The following is a 17,525-nucleotide window of genomic DNA, read 5'->3' as shown; positions in this document are numbered from 1 at the left end:
GAGGAGGGGAATACTCATGGAAAAGAGAACAACACTACCACATCAAACAGAGGGCATGAGGCTACCACACAAGGAAAAAGAAATGTCCCCAGTGCTGCTGACCATCCCCAGGTGACCATCGCTGCCAGTTCCCAGTGCAACCAGAAACCAATGACTACTAAAAGAACTCAACAATGACTGTAACAACTCAACAGCCATGACACTAAAACCCTCCAGAGCCCCACAATGGGCTCCTCTGGGTGGTCCTCATCAGCATCAACAATTTGGCTGTTCTCAAAGAACAACATGCCTCCCCCTCTCAACAAAATAAAAGCCCAACTTACAAACATCTGGGGAAATTACTGCTGAAAGAAACTGTACATCTGATCATGTTTACACAAATCTGCATGAATTTCCTCTTCATAGCCTCTACTTGCTGTATTTGTGCCACCTAAATGGAGTCATAAACCCAAAACCCATTTTTGTAGATGGTATCGTAGATTAATTTAAGGCAAAAAAAAATGGCGAAAATAGACATAGGCAACATGGAAGTACGACAGACATTTGGAAGTAACTCTGACATCAATTGTGTTTAAAATAACCAGCCAAAAATCTGAAAGAACTAGAAGTCACAAAACAGAGGAGAAAATAGACAAATCATATCATTTCCTGGACCACATCCCACTCTCCCTTGCAAGTGTTAATATACTTGAATCAGAGCATAACAGCACTGGGAGCAGCACTCCTAGAAGCAGCAGACACACTGCCCACTGAGCACAGGTGGGCCGGCGGGCACTCCCAGGCAGAGCAGACCTCACCCACCAGGCCTGCCCCTCGGCAAACCCTTGCTCTGTCCATTTCCTTGCCCACAGCACAGTTCACTTCCTCGCTTCCTTCCTAGGGCTCTGTTAGCTGTGTTGAGAACTACAGCCCTGCCCAAGCTCCTACCTGCTGCTCTCTGCACAGCACTTACCAAGGTGGCACTGACCCCGTATTTTAGGGATTGGTTTACAGTCTCCATGAACGCAAACAAAATTCATAATGCACACTTCCTTTTCCCTGCTGCCAGATCAAAACACGTAAGGCACCAATGTTTGTTTCCTTCTTTTACCTTCCATACCACAAAAACAGTGATAACGCCCCAGAGAAAACCAAGATTCTATGTAACAGATGCTAAATCCTCTTGTCCCAATGTCACACTGCTTATATCAAATTATTTGTCATGATCTTTGAGGAATTAAAGAGCTCCTAAAACTTAGATGGCTCAGGAGATGTGGGCCCTGCCAGCAAAGCTCAAAGGGTAGCTCCACCCACAAACTCCAAGGACCACCCAAACCTGGGCTCTTGACTTGCCTGTTGGCTTGTCCACCATTTGGATAAAAGGAGAGGAGGAGGCATTTTCCTTCCATCCCTAGGGCAGAGGTGGGCAGGTACCAGGATGTGTAGAGAAAACAGGTAAATGACAGAAAACAATGGGGCACAGGGACCCCAGGACAGATGCTGTGAACTGCGTTATCCCGACTTCTGCTGACATATTATCTGTGCCTCAATAACCCAGCAAGAATGACTATGGGCACTCAGCAACTGGACCTCCAGGTCACCTCAGCAGGTGTCAGCCCCCACCCTACTACAGGTACTGTGGTACCAAAAGTGGTTATAGAGGAACAAAATTTTACAGATGAGTTTTCTGAATTAGTTCTGGAGTTTCCAGAATTGGTTCTCTAATCTGATTAGACTTCAAGCTGCTAATGACACTATTTCCAGCTATAAAAAGAGCACCAATAGTCCATGGGGTGAACTGTTTATATAGAGTCAAAACTATCCACAACACTGGATGCTCCAATGACTATAAGAAGCAACGGGCTAAGTAACCATGTATGATACTTTCAAACATTTTTGGAAAACTAAGGAATATAATGATATTGGTCAGTTGCTCCTAATGTCCCAGGACAAAGTGGTAAAAGACAAGGATGAGCTCAGAGAGTCAAATGCTCAGCGTGAGCTTCACATCAACAACCTAAGAGCAGCCAGGTGTAGCCTGAAGGAAAATCTTACCTCCTGTAATTACAGGGCTGAGAGTGCTGAAAATCAAACAATCGGTAGAATTACAAGTTGAACTCCCAGGCTCGTAGGGTGTCCACTGGCAGGGTGCCCACTGTTAACTCAGGGTGTCTATTGGCAGGGTATCTACTATTAACGTGAGGGCACTGGCTGTGAAAGAATGGGGTCCTGCAAGTTGGAATAGGATGTGTGAAAAGGCCTGAATGAAGCTGGGGACATCGAGCCCCTAATTCTGATGAGTCTTCTCTGTAAAAGTAGAAGAGTAGTACGTAAGAACCTTGCGGGCTGGGCATGGCTGTGCAACACCTGGAACTGGACATGTGTCTATCGGGTTAGAGTGATATGAGAGTAGGGTTTCTTTGTCCCTCCTCCCATGCTATCTCCCCACTTCATGCCCTGCAAAAAAGAGGGCAGAAGGCATTACCTGCCAGCGTCCTCCTGTATGCACAGCCACAGGAGACACCACGCAAGTCCACAGGACACGAAGGGGGCGGGGAAAGCAGGATGAGAGGAGTCAGGCTGAAGAATTTCAGATAGCTACCGGGAAAGAACATTCTGGTAACTCTGTCTCCAGATTTTCTGTCTTTAAGAAACCACTGTGAAACCAAGGGATTTCCTTAGGGTCTTCAACATGGTGCCCTTGAAACAGTTTCAAATGTTCTCGATATGTTCACCTTTACAAAAGATGAACACATTTTTTTCCTTTAATAGACAAGGTCTTGCACTGTCGCCCAAGCTGGATGCAGTGGCATGATTATAGCTCACTGCAGCATCAAACTCCTGGCCTCAAGTGATCCTCTCAAGTAGTGGGAACCATAAGCATCCACCACCATGCCTATAGCTAGATGAACACATTTCTAAGGTGCATGGGGATCCTGCACCTCAAGAATTTAAATCAGGTCATTCATAAACATGGCCAGACACGGCCCATTCAGAGGTGGGATGGGGATCCAAGATTTCGAAGCCCCCTGGGTGTTCCTGCATTAAGTTACTACTTCTGGATGAAATGAATCCCTTTGAAATGGAACTTCTGATTCACTGAGTCCTCGCTCATCATTCACTGCTAGAGCAGGTCGAATGTGACATTCCATCGGGCGTTTCAGGGGAGCAGAGGCCACCACGTATTATCCGAGGCAGAGGGAGAGGCAAGGCCAGGCGCAGAGCCTGGGAAGCTCGGGTGGCAGGCTAAGGCTTGGACTAGAAGAGTGTGCCAAGAGTGAGTGGGAAACCAAGCCAAGCACTCCACAGTAACCAAGGTACAGGAAGGCCAAGAGGAGCCCTGGAACTCCTGATTAAATCAGGGAAAGGCTAAGTCTTGCTGCCCGGACCTGAAGCCGAAGTCAGCTCTACCCTGCCCACAGCTGCACTCCACGCTCTGACACAGTGACAGACTTCCTAACTAAATGGGCTAAATGCACGAACATGAACCACACCCATCCGGGGCAGGAAAAAACCTTAGAAATAGCTTTAGAAAGACTTCAAAAAAATTGAGGCAAAAAGTATTTTAGGGCAATACAGTGTTAAAATCAGAACCTCCTTAATCCCCTCCATCTCTCACTCTGTTCATTAAGATCTTAACCTACTGAAGTTCAGCCTTGTGATGTGTGCATGTGCGTGTGTGTGTATGTGTGTGGACACTACTTTGCGTTTCTGGGGAACAGGACACGCATAAATACCTTACAGCTTACTTTCTCTAAGATCCCACAGCGTCACTCGGAAAACTATTCACTGAAAAACAAAACTGTTTAAAATGTTAACATGCTATTTCAGTAATTGCCTTTTATTTAATGTTTCATGGTCTGTTGTCACTTCACCTAGCTTTTAAAACAAACATTTTAAGAAATGCTTTTCAAACGTAGCGAAATAGTGGGAGGCCGCATAAAGCCATTACCTGGTGCACTCGGCATCTTCAGACTCAGGTTCTGAACTCAGGATGCTGCCTAAGGCCCCGTCTCCGTATGTGTCTGTCAGCTGGAGAGGCTACTGAAGAGGGCTCAGCCATGGACTTGGTATAGAATTAAAATTTACCACTGAGGGGAGGAGGTCCCCACAATTAAATACTTTTAGGAAACACTGCATATTAGACATCCTTTAGAAAGCCCCAAAAGCTCTGAGAACACTGTAACAGAAACCTGCAAAACCCAATGCAACCAAACTCATTGGGTCAGGTAGCGCCTACTGACATCTCCAAGAATGGGACTCCCTTGGAAACACTACTTCACTCAAACCCACCTATGAAGCCGCCCCTCAGCTATCTGGCAGCCCACCAGGCAGTCTGAGACCCTCACGTGATACCTTCTCCCACTTAGCCACCCTTAGCCACCCCCACCAAGCCATGAAGCCCAATTACGACCACAGTTAGATTCAGCACACAGCCAAATGCTGTGTAGGCCCAACCTCATAAAATACAGTATAAGCGATATTAGTGGCAAATTTCATTATTCCAAAAACTCATGAGAATAATGGGGTATTCACATTTTCTAATGACACACCTGGATTTTTTAAGTCACACAACCTCAATGTTCTTAAGTTTCCACATCTTTTCTTACTATGTACAATGAGTAAAACATGCACATCCACATCAGACTAGCCAACACATCGTCTTTCTAGAACCAATCCCATCATTCAAGTTACTGCTTAAACTCTGAAATGAGAGTATGAGAGAAAAAAAAAACCAGAAAAGGAAACCACAACAGAGGGTTCCAACAATATTTATATCACATTATTCACACCTCTTATATGTGGTTTCAAACTCTTAAGTCTCTAATTAACCAAAGGGACTAAAAACAGTTTGGTTTTCAGGAACTACAGCAGGGATCTCTCGCACACGCTCACAGGGGAGTCACTGAAGTGGTCGGCCTGGGGCCACGGAGCACACAGGCCCTGCATGCCCCCCCTACCCCCACAGCAGCAGGGGCCCCTTCCTCAGACAAGGGGCTGGCAGGAGCGAGGGGCTAGGGACAGCTAAGAGAGGAAGGCAGAGAGATGGGGGCCACAGAGGCTGCAACCCGTCCTGTCAAACTTTCAGGACATGAACTTCTAATTTTTCAAGTGACAATTCTTTTTCCAATTTACAAAGCAGAAAACCACACTACCTGAATAGTAAACTATAAGAATTAGGTGCACGGATAGAATCGAATGGTATGATCAAATTCAGTTCAAAATACAAATGATCTGACACTGAGCACATTCATGTATAATTACCATGGCGAGTCGAATACAGTAAGCAAGTCACCTAAACGCCTGCCCTTCACCTGGCCCAAAGCTCCTGCTCTGGCCCTCTCTCATCACCATCAGGTCAGCGTCTTTAATAGGAAACAGCCCTGAGATCTCTCTCTTCAAACCCAAGTCCTCTGAGCCAGCTGAGGGTCTTTCTTTGAGCTGCTGCCCCAGCTCCCCAACCCTAAGCCACCAGGAAACTCTAAGAAACGGATCAGGAAGCTATTGCCCTGCCTTACTCTGCCCTAACCCTGGCCTGTGGCCCTCCTGTCCCAAACAGGTGCCTTCAACCATGTTCCCCACACACATCTCTGCCCTGACTAAAAGCGCACGTGTTCCAGTGACAACTGCCTGGCTTATCTGTTTCTTTCTCTCATCACACCAAAGAAAAAGCCAGCAGGAGCGAGTCTGGCCCCAATGACTTTCCCTTTCAAATGTGTCGCTTGCCCTTCCGCCATGCCACTGCCATGCTCTTGGACTTCCCAGCCTCCAGAATCATGAGACATAAATTTCTTTTCTTTACAAATTACCTAGTCTCTGGTATTTCTGTTATAGCAAGAGAAAGCAGACTGAGATACATAATATGCCACTGGAGCGAGAGGATGGCACAGGGAACCCTAAGTACTTTCTTCACATGTGGGAAATTCCACTAACAATTTTTAAAAAGCAAATACCTGAGAGGATTACCTATAAGTGAAAGACACTTCAGATCCCAGGTAATTAAAAGGTCACACACTACATATTGAATATGCTAGAAATATTTTCCACACGTTTCTTTTCAGTATGGTACAAATGAATACCAGCTAAATGTGCTCTAGGGGCTCCAGTCATAAACCAATCGCCAAACATGGTTTTTCATCAAGAGATCCAAATTCCAAGAGTGTGTTTTAAAAACAAGTTAAAAGATGGACACAACTCTCAACACTTATGGCACATTCAGTAGAGGGTAAAGGGACCGAATAATTATTTGCTCAAAGGCTGCAGCAGAAAGTCAGAGACTAAGAATGTGCTACTCTGTTGACAGTTCTGCCAATGGACCAGTTCTAATTTCCCAAATATAAAATGCAGGCAGAAACTTGATTAAAACCAGAAAAAGTAATACCAAACTTGGTAAATTATTAAACCAAGAACTGATGATAGAATTACATGCATTTAACAATCTCAAGTTCATAACCTCCTGACAGCACATGAAAGTTCACTGTTTGTATTGCTGCCTTTCATCAAAACTGTGCTTTCTTCACAGTCCACAAAAGAAAAAGCAAGGACTGCAGACGGCTTAATGCTCCCCGTAGAAAGTGAACACAACAGTGGGAGACTTGGGAAGGAGAAGAACACATAAGAGCCAGAAATGATCTTCCTAATATTTCTACAGTAGTCAGAGCTAAGTGTGACCTTGTGCTTAAAAGAATATACTTGAAAGTCACAAAGATGATCTTAAGGGGTTGGATAGAAAAAAAGGTTAACACTGAAAACTTTCCCTCTTCTAAACTATGTACAAATTGCCAGGAAGGAAATGTTCACAACAAGGCACATGACTGCCTCTCACCAAAAAAAGCGCACAATGGCCCCCACTGATCGTGGCCAGCGCCACAAACACCGCAGCCACTGCGCAGACACTGTGCGGTCCATCGTGTACCTACAGGGCCCACCATGCAGACTCCCCGCGACTTCACACACCTGCAATGGCCGAACACGTAAAAGGGAGATGTGAATCTACTAAGGAAGATGGAAAGATCATACTCGGGTTAAAATCAACTTCCCTCAGTAGCTATTCCTTAAATTCTAAAGACTTTTTACTTTCAAACAGAAGTGAAAGTTCACTCCCAGAAGATTTTCCCAAGATTGCAAATGAAAATTTCTTTCAACCCTGTAACCTAACTTCTTAGAAAGAAAGAAAAAAAACTTAAAACAACAAAAATTCACTACAATACTTATTCTGATATATCCAATAAGGCAACAGAGCAGGAGGAAGCAGACTCTCTGTCAACAACAGTCAAGCCTGCCCTGGGTCCCAATCCATTTCCTGGTCTGCAACTTTGTTCTGGCAAATGCAGATCTCTGGTCCACCATGCCTTCCCTGGGTCAAGATTTGAAGCTGTACCTTCTAGAAAGGCCAGAAATTAGTCTCTGAAATTTGGACACACATCAGAATCAGGTCAGGGTCACCACCACAGTGGTTAATGGCAACCCCCTTGATAGCCTCTCCCTTAATGCAAGCAAGAAAGGAAACATTCTTTCAACTTGTCCCCAAAGGACAACAGTAGATCATGGTGGCAAGAACAAAGCCCAGTGTACAGTGATGGGCAGACACAAAGCCATAAATAGCTGTATATGAGTTCAAGACCTCCATCTCAGGGGAACTCCTGTCCTCAACCAGGAGAAAGCTGCTGGAGATTTCTTTAACTCCACTCATTTCTATGCCCAGCAGAGGAAGGGCCATTGGCTACCCGAGGTAGCTGAACCCTAGCCTTGGCTGGAAGCAACAGAAACAGCCTCCAGTGTACACCCGCCCACGTGTGCAACAAGTGTGGATGGACGCAGGGTCGGGCCTGATGAGGAAGGCACATGGCTGTATGGGCGACACTGACAGAGCAGCTTACCTCTGCGGAAGTCTGTCGTTGTCAGGGCCATGTGCCCACTGTCCATCGGGCTGCCATCCCTTTGAGGAGAGGGAGACACTGATGGGAAGCAAAGGATCTTCTAAAGCAAGTTCTTACCGCAAGCTGGCCCAAAGGTCCCTGCAATCAAAGAAATCATTGTGGTTTTGCATCTGGCAAAACGTTTCTGCCCCCTTTCTTCTAGGGACAAGGCTGTCAGCCTCTGAACGGGATCTCAACTTTCAAAAGGAAAAGTGTCCTGAAACACAGATCCACCTGGGTATAAAAAAGATGAGAAACACAAGAAATCTTCAAGCTACACCTCAGTGTGGAAAGCGAATGTAAAAGCAATGTCTTCTCCAAGAAGAGCTGCATATCGACTGCTACTTTTACAGAACCAATGTTTTCTACCAAACATTTCAACTTAAGCCAACTCCATCTCATTACACTTGTTAACGCTCTTGATCAATAATGATTCCAAAATCTGTGTATCATCATACACCAGCCTTGGCTGGAAGCAAGAGAAAAAGCTGGTATATAAATGCAAATTGCAGATGATTAGCTTCTGTAAGCACTGGTCTATAATCAACCTTGTCATTGACCTATCTCCACTGAGTCCATTTATAATGACAGCAAAAAGTCATTAGATCCAACTGAAGCATATAATCTAAAAGCCAATCTCAAGTGTCGGCTGAGCCAGTCTCCGGTTACTAACGACCTGCGGTCTTCCGTGCGTGGCAATGACGGTGAAAACCGAGGCTGCTAGGGGCACGCTCACTTACTCCAGAATGAGGGGAATGGTGGCAATTCTCATCGCTTTCATGAAACAGAGGAGGATGGGGCTGAACGACTTTATTCAGAAGATTGCCAATAACTCCTATGCATGCAAGCACCCTGAAATTCAGTCGATCTTGAAAATCTCCCAGCCTCAGGAGCCTGAGCTTATGAATGCCAACCCTTCTCCCCCACCAAGTCCTTCTCAGCAAATCAACCTTGGCCCGTCATCCAACCCTCATGCTAAACCATCTGACTTTCACTTCTTGAAAGTGATTGGGAAAGGCAGTTTTGGAAAGGTTCTTCTAGCAAGACACAAGGCAGAAGAAGTGTTCTATGCAGTCAAAGTTTTACAGAAGAAAGCAATCCTGAAAAAGGAGGAGGAGAAGCATATTATGTCAGAGCGGAATGTTTTATTGAAGAATGTGAAACGCCCTTTCCTGGTGGGCCTTCACTTCTCTTTCCAGACTGCTGACAAATTGTACTTTGTCCTAGACTACATTAACGGTGGAGAGTTGTTCTACCATCTCCAGCGAGAACGCTGCTTTCTGGAACCATGGGCTCGTTTCTATGCTGCTGAAATAGCCAGTGCCTTGGGTTACCTGCACTCTCTGAACATCGTGTATAGAGGCTTAAAACCTGAGAATATTTTGCTAGATTCCCAGGGACACATTGTCCTTACTGACTTTGGACTCTGCAAGGAAAACATTGAGCACAATGGCACGACATCTACCTTCTGTGGCACACCTGAGTATCTCGCACCTGAGGTGCTGCATAAGCAGCCCTACGACAGGACCGTGGACTGGTGGTGCCTCGGGGCCGTCTTGTATGAGATGCTCTATGGCCTGCCTCCTTTTTATAGCCGAAACACAGCTGAGATGTACGACAACATTCTGAACAAGCCTCTCCAGTTGAAACCAAATATCACAAATTCTGCAGGACACCTCCTGGAGGGCCTGCTGCAGAAGGACAGGACTAAGCGGCTGGGGGCCAAGGATGACTTTATGGAGATTAAGAGTCATGTCTTCTTCTACCTAATTAACTGGGATGATCTCATTAATAAGAAGATTACTCCTCCTTTTAACCCAAATGTGAGTGGACCCAGCGACCTGCGGCACTTTGATCCCGAGTTTACCGAAGAGCCGGTCCCCAACTCCATCGGCAGGTCCCCCGACAGCATCCTCATCACGGCCAGCGTCAAGGAAGCGGCCGAGGCCTTCCTAGGCTTCTCCTACGCACCTCCCATGGACTCATTCCTCTGAACAGTCTTGGGGTTGCTTTTGAAGGATCTTGTGTGTGTTCAATGTTTTAGTTAGCCTTTTGGCGGAGCTGCCAGCTGACAGGACATCTTAAAAGAGAATTTGCACATCTCTGGAAGCTTAGCAATCTGATTGCACACTGTTTGCTGGAAGCCTTTCGAAGAGCACATCCTCCTTTCAGTGAGCTCACGAGGTTTTCGTTTCTATTCTTACTTCCAACGTGGTGCTATCTCTGAAACGAGCGTTAGGGCGCCGCCGTACACAGATGCAGGAGTCTCGTTAGAAGGAAGGCGCTGTTCTAAGAGGGGTCTCCTGCCAGTCTGTCCAGGCTGTGATAACGAATATTATGACATGTGCCTTTTCTGAAGAGCTCGTGTTAGCTCCAAAGCTTTTCCTATTGCAGAGTGTTTTCAGTTCTTTATTTTTCCATGTGGACTTACTGCGTGAACAGTGGAATGAGTGTGGTGTGCGTGATCACAGATGGATTTTGTTGTGAGCATCAATGTGACACTTGCAGGACACTACAACGTGGGACATTGTTTGTTTCTTCCATATTTGGAAGATAAATTTATGTGTAGACTGGTTTTTTTTTTTGTAAGATATAGTGAATAACTAAAATTTATTGAAATGGTCTTGCAATGACTTGTATTCAGATGCTTAAAGAAAGCATTGCTGCTACAAATATTTCTATTTTTAGAAAGGGTTTTTATGGACCATTGCCCCAGTTGTCAGTCAGAGCTGTTGGTGTTTTCATTGTTTAAAATGTCACCTGTAAAATGGGCATTATTTATGTTGTTTTTTTTTTTGCATTCCTGATAATTGTATGTATTGTATAAAGAAAGTCTGTATATTGGGTTATAACACTAGTATATTTAAACTTATAGGCTTATTTGTAATGTAAACCACCATTTTACTGTACTGTAATTAACATGGTTATAATATGTACAATCCTTCCCTCCTGCCACACAACTTTTTTTGTGTGTGATAAACCAATTTTGGTTTGCAATAAAACCTTGAAAAATATTTACAAAAAAATAAATAAATAAAAGCCAATCTCATACTAAGTCAACCAAAAATAATCAAAATTCAGTAAACTAAGTTGAGTACCTAATCTGGTATAATAATGCTTGGTCTACTTAACAGGTTATGTAAATTACTTTCAGCAATTCAAACTGCAATAGCCAACAGCCACCCACTGTCAAAACATTAACACTTTCTAACTAGCTCCACAGCTAGTAAAACTATTTATATTTGTCCTATTAATATTATATATCATCTCACAATTTCCTTTTTTAAAAATATCTGCTTTTCCTCAAAGAAACACCTGCTGATAGTTGATCCTGGCCACTGCAGTAATGTGAATGAGTAACAGAAATCAGAATACTGTATTTACAGTTATCTGTGTATCAAGTATACAAAGAAAGGAATAACAAAAAAGAATCTATTCATAAAGAGTTTTGTGAGGGAGAATATTTCTGTGTTTTAAAAGTTTGATTTAAATATATGTTTTAGCTAACAAAATGGAAGTAGGAAAGCCAGCATGGTGTCTCACACTTGAAATCTCAGCACTTTGGGAGGCCAAAGCAGGAGGATCACTGAATCCAGGAGTTTGAGACCAGCCTGAACAACACAGCAAGACCCCATCTCTACAAAAAATAGAAAAATTAGCCAGGTGTGGTCACACGTCTGTAGTCCCTGCTACTCAAGAGGCTGAGGCAGGAGGATCGCTTGAACCCAGGAGTTTGGGGTTGCAGTGAGCTACTATGATGCCACTGCACTCCAGCCTGGGCAACAGAGCGAGACCCTATCCCCCCTCCACCCTGCCAAAAATAAAAAGAGGAAGAAAGAAAAAAAAAATCACCCACAAATTAATTTACTTCTCTAAAGATGAATCAACACAACAGGGACAAAAGGACTCTCAAACATGCTAATAAAACCTTTAGGTCTGGTGGATTGAGGCAAAAACCCAAACCAGTCACCCACTCCAGAAATGACCAGGAACTAATCATCCACATTAGTCGATTCTCCACAGCCCAAAGAATCTCAATGATCAGACAATTAAAAAAAAAAAAAAAAGCAATGTTACAATGAACCTAAGGATGCAAGGATAAAGAGGAAATGAATAGAAGTCATCGGGGAGGATACAGCATTGCAGAAAGCTAGTTTCTGAAAAAGTAACTGAAATGGCTGCAATAAGACGGAATGTAACTGCTGCGCGGTTGTTGCAAAGGCAACCACAAGAACCATCCGCAGGTGAAGAACAAAGCGGTGCAAACGAAGGAAGGTGCAGGACCACAAAACCAAGACAAGATTCTTGGCAGACGAGCCAAGGAGAGGGAGGGGAGGGGGCTGCCCTGCAGCAGTCGTGAGACAGCTGTCTCCGCGGCCACAGCAGCTCCTCACTACTGTCAGCATGGCCCAACTTCTCCGCCACACACACAGGGGACACTTTTGGACGTTGGCTGAGCTTCTGGAGCTATGTCAGGGTGGGCCGCAGCTGCTGGCACAAATTCAAATTCATTCACTCAGCACCTATAGGTGCAAAGATGAGCAGCACACCTAGGCGCTAAAACCACAGACACATGTTAGGCAAGAATTTCTCCTGCTCAACTACGATGTTAGTCCTTTTTGCATTGCTATAAAGAGAAGACTGAGACTGGGTAATTTATAAAGAAAAGAGGTTTTATGTGGCCCAGAGGTCTGCAGACTGCACAGGCATGGCGCCGGCATCTTCTGGTGAGGGCTTCAAGGAGCTTCCAGCCAAGGCAGAAGGCGAAGGGGAGCAAGTGCGTCACGTGGAGAGAGAGCAGGACCAAGAGTGGGAGGAGCAGGGCCAGGCTCTTTTAAGCCAGCTCTCACATGAATGAAGAACTAATAAAGCGAGAACTCACTCCTTATCAGGGGAGGGTACCAAGCCATGCATGGGGGAATCCACCTCCATGACCCAAACACCTCCCAATCAGCCCAACCTCCAACACTGGGGATCAGCCTTCAACATGAGATTTGGAAGACCCAAACATCTAAACCGTATTGACTACCCAAAAAACAAGGTGGCAGTAAATAAAAATTCAACACTAGAACGAATACGGACTTTTGAAGGGTCCACTGTCTTGCTATTTGCTCAAGCTTCAGTGGGATTTCACTGGCCACATTTCACTGGCTAAGGGAGTACTGACCTGTGAGCAGATGTGGCTTCCCCAAGGCAGTGCTGGCCAACATAAATGGGCCAACAGGCGAGAATAAGCCATGGAGACCAGGACCAGCAAGGGTGCCTCTGACGAGGCAGTGCCACCATGTCCACTCAGCCAACGCCCCACTTCTCCTTCCCCAACTTTGTCAAATGGTGAAACTACTGACTAAATATCTGAAATACCCTCTGTAGAAAGGAGACAACTCACCAGAGAGAGGGAATCCAGTAAGGAAAATGGAGGAGATGTGGTAGGACAACCGGCTGTCACAGTGCAAGAAGGACACGGTGGACCGGGAACAAGGCATCCCTGGCCTGCAGTCCCAGCTCAACTACCAGCCGTCTGTGATAGAAAACAACGACCACTCGACCTCTCTGGGCCACACAATACCTTTCCAGCTCTAAGCATCTTTGATTCTCCATCTCTCTGACCATACAGAGGGAATGCCATATAAACAGCAAGCTGAGCCAAATCAAGCCAGACACTGAAAATAACTTAAAAGACAGACATGTCCAGTCTCTTTTGCAGATGTGGAAACTGGTCCCAAGATCAACCTCACTGCTGGTTTCATTCCCAGCCAAGACGAGATCTCCAGGGGAAGGTCTCTAGTTCTCTGGAGCCTAGTTCAGGATGACCAGAAAAGAACAGCAAGGTGACAGTGAGAAGCAAACAGTACCCCCGTCTAGCCAGGTCTAGTCTCAGCTTCAGGTGACAGTGAAAAGCAAACAGTACCCCCCGTCTAGCCAGGTCTAGTCTCAGCTTCTCTGTGATACTTCCCAAGGCCAATCTGCAGCCCCTTCCCCCAACCCTGATGCCTCTACTTCAAGTCAAGATCAAGTAGTATCATCCCATAAACATAGGTGGCTCAAACTGCAGAGGGAAAGTATCAAAGGGGAACTTAAAACCAATGTATGAGGGCTATTTAGTGTTACAGTAAATTCGCTTCCCACGGCAGTCCAAGCACCCAGGATCCTGCCACAGCTATTTATCACTCCACATACTAAAAGGTGAAAGGCAAAATGTTAAAGCTAGTAGAAACAACCCAAATGTTCTTCAATAGGTCAATGTGGCTATCCATACTATGGTATACCACTCAACAATAAAAAGGAACAACTGATACATGTATGAACATGGATGAATCCCACATGCACTACACTAAGTGGAAAAAAGCCACTAACAAAAAGGTCATATGCTGTGTGATTCCACTTATGACACTCTGGAAAAACCAAAACTGTACAGACAGACCAGTGGTTGCCCAGTCTGGGAGGAATTCTTTAAAATGTTGGAATTGTTCTGCATCCTATGTTGGGGTGGGAGGTGCTTATAACAATCTATGCATATGTTTAAAACACATAGAATGTACACACAAAAAAGTGACTTTTAGGCCGGGCGCGGTGGCTCACGCCTGTAATCCTAGCTCTCTGGGAGGCCGAGGCGGGCGGATTGCTCGAGGTCAGGAGTTCGAAACCAGCCTGAGCAAGAGTGAGACCCCGTCTCTACTATAAATAGAAAGAAATTAATTGGCCAACTAAGATATATATATATATATATACAAAAAATTAGCCGGGCATGGTGGCGCATGCCTGTAGTCCCAGCTACTCGGGAGGCTGAGGCAGAAGGATTGCTTGAGCCCAGGAGTTTGAGGTTACTGTGAGCTAGGCTGATGCCACCGCACTCACTCTAGCCTGGGCAACAAAGCGAGACTCTGTCTCAAAAAAAAAAAAAAAAAAAAGTGACTTTTACTAAATATAAATTCAAGTATTTATGCTGTAGGTGAAAATAAACCCATACACAGTACACAAACTATGCTTTATCTATTAAAAATACAAACTTATTAAAACAGAAGGATCTGACATAGATCAAGGATGATGGTACCATGAACTGTAAAATACAAAAACCTCAGCTGTCCTCATCTGATGGCCATAAATGGAGATGGTCCATAAAAGCAGAAAGAAAGAAAAGACCAAGAATTGATGGAACAGAATAAACAAGGTCATTTTACTGGCTAAGAAGCTAGTCCACAGCTCAGAGAGGCTACAATGGAAAGATCTCTGCTTTAAAATCACTAACAATACCATGTCATGTTTAAATTAAAAAAGAAAACCAAACACACAGCAAGAAAAAAATGAAAAAAGAAAGCAAGGTATCAGCATCTCACTTGCTTTCTCATTCACTAACACTATACTCCGATGACCAAGGTCAACATTCAAAACCAGATAATTCTGACTGTGGTCATCATCAGCTTGGTATAAAACATGCAAATATTAGCCAGGTGAGGGCCTGGAGGAACACAGCACCACTCCAGATGCTAAATAACATCTCAGGGAAACTGAATTTTGTAATAAGCACACAAGTGTCCAAGGCAGAGTCACAAACTTCCTATTAAGACACTGTTCGGTGAGTGAGTGGTCCCCTTTCCTTTGAGGGATCCACTGCTTTACTGCAGAACGCTGAGTTTATGGTGAACACCAGACTAGCAAGGGTCACAGTCAACGCTCATGTAAATAATCCCTGCTATGAGCAAGCTTCTGCAGCCCATACGGTTCCGCCTTTTGTCCTTTCTCATGCCTGAACAGAAGTAACCAGAAAAGCATCTTTCAGACACCATCCTCCCCAGATGCTGTGTGAAATTCCACAGCCTTACAGGCAAAGGCTGGACAGCCCCACAGAAAACCACCGCCCCAAATCTGGGAACATCCTGCTCAGGGTGCTGGCCAAGTCCACATCTATATGACCACAGAAGTCACAATGGGCACAACCGTGGTCCCTGAAGTTCTCTGTCCAAAATACCCTTGGGGGTATTCGCAGAGTCCCAAACATCAGCCCTAAAAGTACCATTGCTTATACTTATTTCTAGGACAAAAGATCACTATTCATCCCACAGGCCACAGTTTTCTCAGTGTGTCACTACTGACAGCTGGGCCAGGTAATTCATCGTTGTGGCGCTGTGCTATGCACCGCAGGATGTGGAGGATCATCCCTGACCTCCACCCACACCCCCAAGTAGTGACATCCAAACCTGCACACAGCGCGCATCGTGCACCTGCAAAGAGGAAAGGTGCACACGAGGTGGCCGCAGGAGGTACATGGTACTGGATTTAGGTGGCTCACGTTCTCTTCAATGTAAAAACCACAGAAACCCCCCAGTTTGCACAACTACTTCTCCATATGGTAGAGCCCCAACTTTCTTCTCTGGCCCTTTTTAAATGTAGTTTGGTGGTTCTAGTTCAAATAAGGTGCAAATCATCGCTCTGTCTATACTAAAATATTATTTCATTTTCTCCACCTCAATGAAAGTACTGCTGGTACTTTGTCTTTGGAAGGAAGAAAGACATGAATGAAAAAGAAGCTGTTCTTTAATAAAAATTTCTGAGGCATAGGAGAATTCACACATACCAGGCACAATCTGAACTAAAGTGCTTTTAGAAACTCATGACCCATCTGTATTCCTAAATATGCCTGAAACCAGAGGCCAATGCAAGAGAATGGTTTGCCACGAAGGAGCTGGGAGAGAGAGGTGATGAAGATAAAATGTAGACACATGTCCTAACAGGGCTCATTGTCATGTAGCCAGACAAGTATTTCTTCTTTGAGATATAAAAAGATCAGAGAGGCTGGGCACGGTGGCCCATGCCTGTAATCCTAGCACGCTGGAAGGCCGAGGTGGGAGGATCGCTCAAGGTCAAGAGTTCGACATAAGCCCGAGCAAGAACGAGACTCCGTCTCTACTTAAAAAGAAAAGAAAGAAATTAGCCAGACAACTAAAAATATATAGAAAAAATTAGCCAGGCATGGTGACGCATGCCTGTAGTCCCAGCTACTTGGGAGGCTAAGGCAAGAGGATTGCCTGAGCCCAGGAGTTTGAGGTTGCTGTGAGCTATGCTGACGCCACGGCACTCATTCTAGCCTGGGCAACCAAGTAAGACTCTGTCTCAAAAAAATAAATAAATAAATAAGAGATTCACAGTTTGTGTGTGTGTGTGTGTGTGTGTGTGTGTGTGTTTTCCTGGAGATACAGTATATAGTGGGCTGATTATATTCTATTGTCCATCCTAGGATTCATCTAAAAGTCAAAGAGCATCTATTAATAGCTATGTGGAACGAGAAGCATAAACCAAGACTGCACATGGACGGTGACCCATACGGCAGCTTCGTTCACAGAGACGCCGCCTGCTATTCTCAATACTTTTTGTACTTCTTTCCCTAAAGGCAAATTGATTGATTTTTCTATTTCATCAGAAACTACAATTTTCTCTTTGGAAAAGGAAGAAAAAGCAAATGACAAACCAGAAGTCCAAAGAATAAAACTTTGAAAAATTACTCTGAAGTAAGATTATGAATCTGTAATGTACCCACACAATCAGCCCTTTACCAGAATAATTTGTACCCACGTAGAGTATTCAGTTTCTAAAGCTCAAGAAGGGACGTTCCCACATAAGTTTTCTGGT

At 44.7% G+C, this 17,525-nt stretch overlaps 1 protein-coding gene and 1 pseudogene across 3 annotated transcripts in view; one reads left to right on the top strand and one right to left on the bottom strand.

Annotated features, from left to right (window-relative positions):
* The window catches only part of STK24 (serine/threonine kinase 24), a 109,608-nt gene that overhangs the window by 38,707 nt on the left and 53,376 nt on the right, over nt 1–17,525 (bottom strand). The gene's annotated exons all lie outside the window — the stretch shown is intronic.
* Nucleotides 8,554–10,912, top strand: LOC105866524 (serine/threonine-protein kinase Sgk1 pseudogene; annotated as a pseudogene). The gene has a single exon (XR_001151917.3). The product of XR_001151917.3 is annotated as a serine/threonine-protein kinase Sgk1 pseudogene (transcript).

Source organism: Microcebus murinus, chromosome 13 (genome assembly GCF_040939455.1).
Source record: "Microcebus murinus isolate Inina chromosome 13, M.murinus_Inina_mat1.0, whole genome shotgun sequence".
Classification (NCBI taxonomy): Eukaryota; Metazoa; Chordata; class Mammalia; order Primates; family Cheirogaleidae; genus Microcebus; species Microcebus murinus.
This window is presented reverse-complemented; position numbering and strand designations above follow the sequence as displayed.